Raw genomic sequence first — 8,671 nt, 5'->3', positions numbered from 1 at the left:
AGTATCATGTTAAGTGAAATAATGCAGATGGTAAAAGACAAATATCATATGATCTCACCTATAAGTGGAACCTAATCAACAAAACAAACAAGTGAGCAAAATAGCAAACTGACAGTAACCAGAATGGAATGGGAAAAGGATAACAAGGGGAAAGACCAAGTCAAAGAACATGTGTCAAGGACCCATGGAAAAATATAACCTCAGGGGAAGATTAATTGTGGGGGAGGGTGGGTGAGTAGGGCAGGGAAAAGTAATGAGGGAAAATAGGGGGCAAATACAATTAAACAACAATGAAAAAATTAAAAAATAAATATAATAAAAAAGAAAGATATAAGATCTGTATGAGATATACTAAAGTATTTTTTTAACAAAGAGTATAATTTGTTTTTGCTCTTCTGGGTCTTTTGCTTTTACATAAATTTTTTTGGATCACCTTGTCAATTTCTACAAAAAGGCAGCTGCCATTTTGTCATGCATTATATAAAATCTATGTGTCAATTTAGGGAATATTGCCATCTAATCAATATTAAGGCTTCATGATTTCTTTAGGTTTAAATATATAGTACCACTGTTGTTTAGATATATTTGTTCTACCGGTCCTATGTTTTTTTTGCCCTTTCTTCAGGTGTGGGGAATTATAAACATTTTTAGCATTTTATATGTCTCTTCCTTATGTTATTAGTTATATCTTTTATTGACCTTTCTCAGTGATTATTCTAGAAATTACAACATACACACTGGAGTTAGTAAATCAAGTAAAATTGAGTACTTTTACTAAGTACCAGACCTTAGAACACTTCAACTCCATGTATGTATTCCCTTGCCATTTGTGTAATTATTATCTGCCTTCTAATTTTACATATATATCAAATTTCATGGATGTTACTACTATTATTTTGTACGATCAATATTCATTTATATTTACTTATATATTTACTCGATTGTTTATTTTTTTTCCTTAACATATACTCTTTTGTATGGAAATATTTTTATATATGTGATCATTGTCCTATACCTAATGAAGTCAGCATTCCTTTTTAATAAAATGTATGGGGAACAAATTATCTCAATATCAGTTTTTCTAGAAATGCCTTTATTTTACCTCCATTTTTAAAGATAATTTTACTCAATAAAGAATTCTTAATGACAATTATTTTTCTTCCTGCCCTTCAAACACATTACTCAATTATCTTTTAAATTCTATTATTTCTTTTGAGAGATCAACTAGAAATTTTATTGTCTATATGAAGGGAATGTGTCTTCTTCTTTGAAATCTTTAAGATTTTTCTCTTTGGAGTTTTATTTTTCTTCAACAGTTCTACTATGATGAACTTAAGTATGTTACTCTTTGTATTTATCCTGCTCAGATTTGTGGTGTATTTTAATCTGTAGTGTATTGTCTTTCATTATTTTTTAAAGTGTACCTTATATTATCTCTTCAGATATTGTTTTTGTGTTATCTACTCAAATACTATTTCTTTCCTACTCTCTCTCCTCCCCTTTCTAACTTCAATTACATGTGAGAAATTATCATCATATTTTATGTATCTTTTCTGATACATATTTTATGAATTTTATAAGTTTTTTGTCTGCATATTTTTACTGACAGATCACTACACTATACAATTAATGATATAATTAAAGCCACTTATTTCAGTTACTGTATTTTTCAACTCAAAGTTTTTCTGAACTCTTTTTTTAAATTAAATATATTGGGGTAACATTGGTTAATAAAATAATATAGGTTTCAAGTGAACAATTCTATAATCTATCAACTGTATATGAATTCTTTTGACATACTCACATTCTCTGGTCAAATTCTCCATGATGTCATCTATTTTCTGGAATCTAACAATCACAGTTACTGAAAGTACTGTCTAATCAGTCCAATGTCTGAATCACCAGGAGTTGAGCTTCCTTTGTTGTTTCTTTTCTCTGCCTCTTGACATATCTGGTAATCCTTGAGTAAATGGTGAATATTTAGTATATAACAGTTGAGTACCTGTGTGATCATTTAGTTTTTGACAAGCATTTGGAAAAGAGAAAGATCCTCCTAATCTGATCTGGAATTGAGTTCTTCAATATATGCATGTATGTCTTCCCCCTGGGTGTGATTTTGTTTTCTCTTCAGTCCACACCTGCAAGAGTATACCTCCTGGTTTTGAGGTGGGTTTTAGATTTCAGACTTTAAAAGTCATAGCTGATTTCCAGTTTACACTTTTCTTAGGATGCAGTCCTTCAGGTATTCTGGCATACAAACTAAGACTCTAGGATATATAGGGCACCTCTTCTTTGGCAGCCCTGAAACTTAAACTTATTTGTCTAGTGTGATGAAACAAAAGCCAAGCCCTGGCTGATATGGCTCAGTGGATTGAGTTCCAGCTTGAGAACCAAAGGGTCACTGGGTTGATTCCCTGTCTGGGTTGCCAGCCAGGTCCAGTGTGCAACAGGCAACTGATTGATATATCTCTCATACATTAATGTTTCTCTCCCACTCTTTCTCTCTCCCTTCACTTCTCTCTCAAAATAAATTTTAAAAATATTTTTTTAAAAAAGATGCTAGAGACAATAAACCTGCTTGTGTTCATCCGCCCCCCCCCCCCCAGTGTAGCACTCCATTCTCCCATAGAACTTTTTTTTTAAAAAGCCCTGCTTACTCCTCAGTCTCTGAGGAACTGGCTTCCAAAATCCTAGCTGGTTTGGTAGCCTGATTTTAATTTTACTCTTCTGGTGCTCTGAGCAAACCAAACACTCTGTACAGTCACTGTCCTGTGCTCAGATTTCTTCTTGATTTCTCAGGTCTTGGTTCAGATTATTAATCCAGATTGGTAAAGCCACTGTGGAAAGCACTATGGAAATACCTCAAAAAATTTTAAATGAAACTGCCTTTTGACCTAGCAATTCCACTTCTGGGACTATATCTGAAGAAACCTAAGCACTAATTTGAAAAAAAACATAAGCAACACTAAGTTCATTGCAATGTCATTTACAATCGCCAAAATATGGAAGCAGTCTGAGTGTCTATCCATAGGTGAGTAGATAAAACAACCATAGAATATTTACATGATGGAATAATACTTGGCCATAAAAAATTTTACCCTTTGCAAGAGCCTGGATGTACATGGAGAGCATTATGCTAAGTGAAATAAGCCAGTAAGAGAAAGACAAATACCATACGATTCCACCCATATGTGGAATCTAATGAACAAGCTGAACTAACAAGCAAAATAGAGACAGCCTCACAGATGAAGAGCAGGCTGACAGCTCTGGGGTGGGGATAAGGAGGTGGAGGGATTGAGCAAAAAGGAAACAGGACTCATGGACACGGACCACAGTGTGGTGATTGGGTGGGGGGAGGTGAGTATACAGAAAATAAATGGTAACAGAAAAAATACAATAAAAATTAATTAAATTATCAATAAAATAAAAAATAAATATCAGCAAATGATTCAGGGGAAGTGCAGCATGATATGTCAGGCGCAATTCAGTGATTTTTACTTCTCTCAGTAATCTTGAACCTTCCCATTTTGAATGCTCCTTGTGCTTTCTGATGCCTCTGACCAACTTTTTGGAGGCAGGGTGGTAGATGAGAGGGGCTGCTTTACATGTTGCTGTTCTAATTTTGGAAGATACAGGATTGTATTGCTGAAATCTAGTCCATCATAGCTGGAAACACAAGTATTTGCTGAAATATTTTAAAGCAAATCTCAGTTACCGCATCATTTTGTCTATAACTACTTCATGGTATAAATTCTTACTAACAAATATGATATTTTCTTAATTAACACAAGTCCATTATCATAAAAATAATAATTGTTATTTAATATAATCAATTATCAAGTCTATATTCAAAACTTCTCAAATATCTAAAAAATTATTGAATTTGGATGCAAATGAGGTTCAAGCATTGCATTTTATTGATGTCTCATTTTCTCTATAAAAATCTCCCCTGTATTCTATGTCATTTTCACTTATAATAAAAAAGTCATTATTTTTCATGTAGAATTTCCCATATTATAAATTTTGCTGAATGTATTCTTGTCATTTTACTTGTTCCTCTCATCCTTGTATATCCTATAAATTGCAAGTTAAATACAGAGTTTTGATTATATTCAAGTTTTTGACAAATGTACTTCAGAGGATTAAGATAGTTCTTATTATCCTACTCTGAATGATGTTTTATATTGATCAATTGGTCCAGGTGTTGTCAGTGCAAAATCTTTTAAAATGAAAAATGTCTTTGTCACAGACATATACTATGTAGTCAATGTTGTAACTCATATATAATTACTGTGGCTGTCTTTAGGTGATATTGTTGGCTTTTTTCTTCCTTTATTTAGTGTCTTTACTTTCAGTCATAATTGCATTATTTTTCAGTTTTAAGGAGCATATAAACACATCTCAGGATATTCAAGGGTTGTTAGAAAATTCAATCTGCCCTGGAAGAACTCTCATGAGTGAAAAGAAACCACTGAACAAGGCAGAGTAAAAGAAATACCCACATGTCTAACCCTGACATGTAAACAAGTTTAAAAATAATGGTTCTCAAATGCGTGCTACTCTCCTCGGTGAGTGGATTCAACTGAATGTGTGTGTCCTTCACAGACTTCTGTGTCAAGGTCCTAGCCCCTGAGGTAATGGTGTCAGGAGGTGGTATTAGTTAATAGCTGGGTACTCTGCCCTCTTCCTCCAAGATGCTGGTCTTCCTACTTTAGCTTCCTGTGCCGGCCCTGGATCAGAGGCTGTGCTACATATAGACAGATCTCTCATACTTGGGGGTGCTTTAATTTTTCTCCTAGTCTGTGAATAAAAGGGTGTACCTCCTGGTTTTGACAGGAGCTGACAGAGTATTCCTGAGCATATTCTTTATTCATAAAGTGACATGTACCACCTGGCTATTTGTTTCATGGGCATATTTTATAGTTGTTTATTCTCTCCCTCAAATTAGAAAAAGGATATCCATTTGATTTCAGCTTGGCCAGCCTCTATATTGACTCATGGCTGCTAAGAAACCTGGGTAAGTTGTGCCTGGGTCCAGCCAAAATAAGCCAGGTGCAAGCCAGACTTTACAGCACTTCACCCTCTACAACCACTGAATTCCCACTGGGCACAAATGCTGTATGAGGTATCAGTAGCTAAGATTGGGAAGGACTCAAAATTAAATAAAACGAGTCTCATCTCTCAGAGGAATTTACAGTCTTGTTAGAGAAATAATTGTTACAACAAAGAGCTGACAATGCCAAGAGAAGGCTTTTTGTCACATTGCTTTGGAAACATAGGCTGCTATTTTACTATACTATAGCCTCTCTGAAGCTCCGCCCTCCAACCTCCCCCACCATCCCCATTTCTCTTAGTTTATTCATTCTGCCCTTTCTTTGGTCAATATTGACATTAGTCCTATAATCATTATTGAAAAGAGCCTGGGAGGGAGGGGCTCTCTCCAGGTTTTAGAAAACAAGATAATCAGATATATAGAAGAACAAAAGTGAGGGATATATTCAGAGAATAGCCTGTACTCTGGGGTGAGAGCAAAGTTTTAGGGAGAGAAAGTATTAGAGACATATGAGTGAATAATTCAGTAAAATCAGTAAACAAAAGGCTGTCTGTAAATCTGTTTACTCTTTCTAATGTTCACACCAAGAAAAACTTGTGGATACGAAACAAATATTCTATATAACCTCTGTTCTACTCCCCTGTGGGGATGGTGGTATATGTAATCTAATTACAGCACAGATCCAACTAGGCAGGAAAAAATCACCTTGGAATTGGATGGAGTTAAGGAAGCACAGAGATAAGAGAAAGATTGATTCCCTCAATAATGTTCCAGGTCCAGCACCTCTCCACAGCCCTGTGTCTCCTTTGAGATTCTGTGTGCCCACACAAACTTCTCATTTCTCCTGCCCTTATATGCCACTTTTCTTTGTCTTACAATTGGCTGCTCTGATTTGCACCATTTAACTCTGGGACTCCTTGCAATTCCAATTTCTCTCCTACTTAAATGATTGAGTTTATTAGTTAATTTCTTTATTTCTTACTGGATAACTCCTTAATGACCTAGTAATTTCTCCATTGTTTAACAATTACCTTCACCTTTTGGGTCTCTATTCTAAAAACTCATCATATTTTTTCTAATACTTTTAATTTTATTTAGTTACTACATTTACAACAATTAAGCAACATGATATTGTGGTTGAAAGACTGGGCATTTAAAATCCTACTCCTCCACTTAGTAGCTGTGAAAATTTGGTTCCTGCTACAGTTCTGTCGTTGGTAAAACGGGCAAAATAATACCAACAGAAAGATTGTTGTGAGTAATAAGTAAATGATACATGTTGATGGCTCATAAGAGTGAGAAGCAGAGATTTAGCCTTCAATAAATTTTAGTTATTATTATTGAACTTAGTATATGTTATCTCCATACTGAAAAGTTATTTGCATTGTTAGCATACACATACATGTTGCTTTTAAATTAAAGAGGGGGAGGGAACACAGTTACATTAAACAGAGAGACCCTGCCCTGTTTGCCTGTTGGTGTTGCGCTTAGATTTTTTTTTAAAAGGCTCTTCAGAACTTTTGAGATATTATATGCTGCCACCTGCTGTAGCTCGTAGGAATTGTCCCTGGTGCATGAGCTGATGAACCTTTCTGGGTTGTTTAAATTTCACACTTACACAAAATAAAGTAAAATGTATTATTCAAAGCATGAATTCAGCTAATATTCATCTCAGCAACTGCTCTCACTAGGTGGCTCTATGAATATGTGTGATCTTCAAGTGCCCTGAAGGCTGTGTGGTCTGCAAAAAGAGAACCTCAATGTGATCATGACTGCCAAGGCTTTCTTGGTTATGAAATGCACACTTCATGGAATATTGTAATGAACAGTAGAATATGAGATGTAACATTTAAAAGATTGTATTTTAAATTAAAAAGAATTTAAATTATTGGTATTATAAAACGATTTTCCTCTTGTTATTTAGAAATACTTCAGTATAAAATGAAGAAAATGGTTAAATAAATAGGAGACACTGAAATAAAAATCAATAATTTCTATTCAGAATTCTAAGGAAAAGGTAAAAATATTTTTGAAATGCCTCTATTAATTTTCACTAGTTAGCAGATTTTTTTTCCCAGAGTCTAGGGTTCTACACCGAGAGCCACATTTTAGTCACATGCTATGGCTAAACTTTGATCCAAAGTGAAAGATAAATCCATATGGAATCCCATAAAGTAATATGGGAGAATTTCAAAAGTAAAGCTTAGAAAATGTAACTTCTCATGACTTAAAAAACCTTAACCCCAAAGATAATATTAGAACATATGAGATCTCTCATATTATGAGTAAAGACAATAAAATATCTGTCCCCTAAAGGTCAAAAATTCCAAATAGTAGGGTGTTGGGACACATTTTTAAAAGTTAATAACCAGTAAATCATTAAGTACCAGTTTCTCTGTCTAGAAGGAGTGCACATTAGGGCCATGAAAACCAGGTTAGCAAATGGGGCAGCTGTGTCCTAGCTTTCCTGCTGAAGAGGCCTGTGCATCTGAGTTCACTTCTGCCCCACTCAGGACCCTATGTCCTGTGGGTACTCTACCACATAATAAGTTAATATGTTGGGTAACAAGAGCACAAGTGAAAGTCATATGAAAGCTATAAAGCTCTTAGAAAAAAATTCATATTCATCATACACACACAAACACATGCACACACTTGCCAGGTCCCTTAATTTCATTTTTGGATCTCTTAAATTTAAAAAATCCATGACCATATCATATGTAAGGGACTTTTCTTTTCTTTTTTTTTTCCTTTTTCATTCATTCATTTATTCATTCACCATTTTTTGTTTGTTTGTTTGTTTTTAATTTATTTAGTTATTTTTCAAGTACAGTTTTCTTTTGTCAATTTCTCCCATCCCAACCCCCCCTCCGCCCCGTCTCCCCACCTCCCTCCCATCCACCCCTCCCCAAAGACCTCATCCCTGTGTCTTTCATACTTGTTCTTCAAAATCCCTCCTCGTTTTTCCCCTTAAATTCTGTAAGGGACTTTTCGATACTAAAATTCAAGTCGTTAGTGTGGAGCATGATGATGGCTAATTTTATGTGTGCCCAAACATTTGGTCACACATGATTCTGGGTGTCTGTAAGGGTGATTCTGCATAAGATTAACATCTGAATCAGTAGACTGAGTAAAGCAGGTTGCCCTCCCTAATGTGGGTGGGCCTCAGTCAATTCATCTGAGGTCTAAATAGAAGAAAAATCTTGGGTAACAAGGAACTTTACCTGAATGTTTTTAAGCTGGGACATTTGTCATCAACTGCCTTTGAATTTGGACTTGGACTTGGATTGGAACTTATACTTCCAACTCTCCTGGGTCTCCACCTTGCTGACTTCAGAATTTAGTACTTCACAGCCTCCATAATTATATAGATAATCTTTGCAATTATATATAGAAGTATATTTATCAACATATCTATATACTGATATATAGATATACAGATATACAGATATCTATGTCCTGAAGAACCCTGTAGTCTGGTATATATGAGGAGGAGAAACCACAATTTTCTGGGCTTGGGAAGCTGGAAGAATGACATAACGTAAAATGGTTGTGTGTATTTCATCCTTTCTTTGCTCTCCAGATTCAGCTTTGCAATGGTAGGCAACCACACTGAGA

Source organism: Artibeus jamaicensis, unplaced genomic scaffold (assembly GCF_021234435.1).
Source record: "Artibeus jamaicensis isolate MK-2021 breed Jamaican fruit bat unplaced genomic scaffold, CSHL_Jam_final contig_559, whole genome shotgun sequence".
Classification (NCBI taxonomy): Eukaryota; Metazoa; Chordata; class Mammalia; order Chiroptera; family Phyllostomidae; genus Artibeus; species Artibeus jamaicensis.
The sequence above is the reverse complement of the archived record's forward strand: the minus strand, read 5'-3'. Positions refer to the sequence as shown.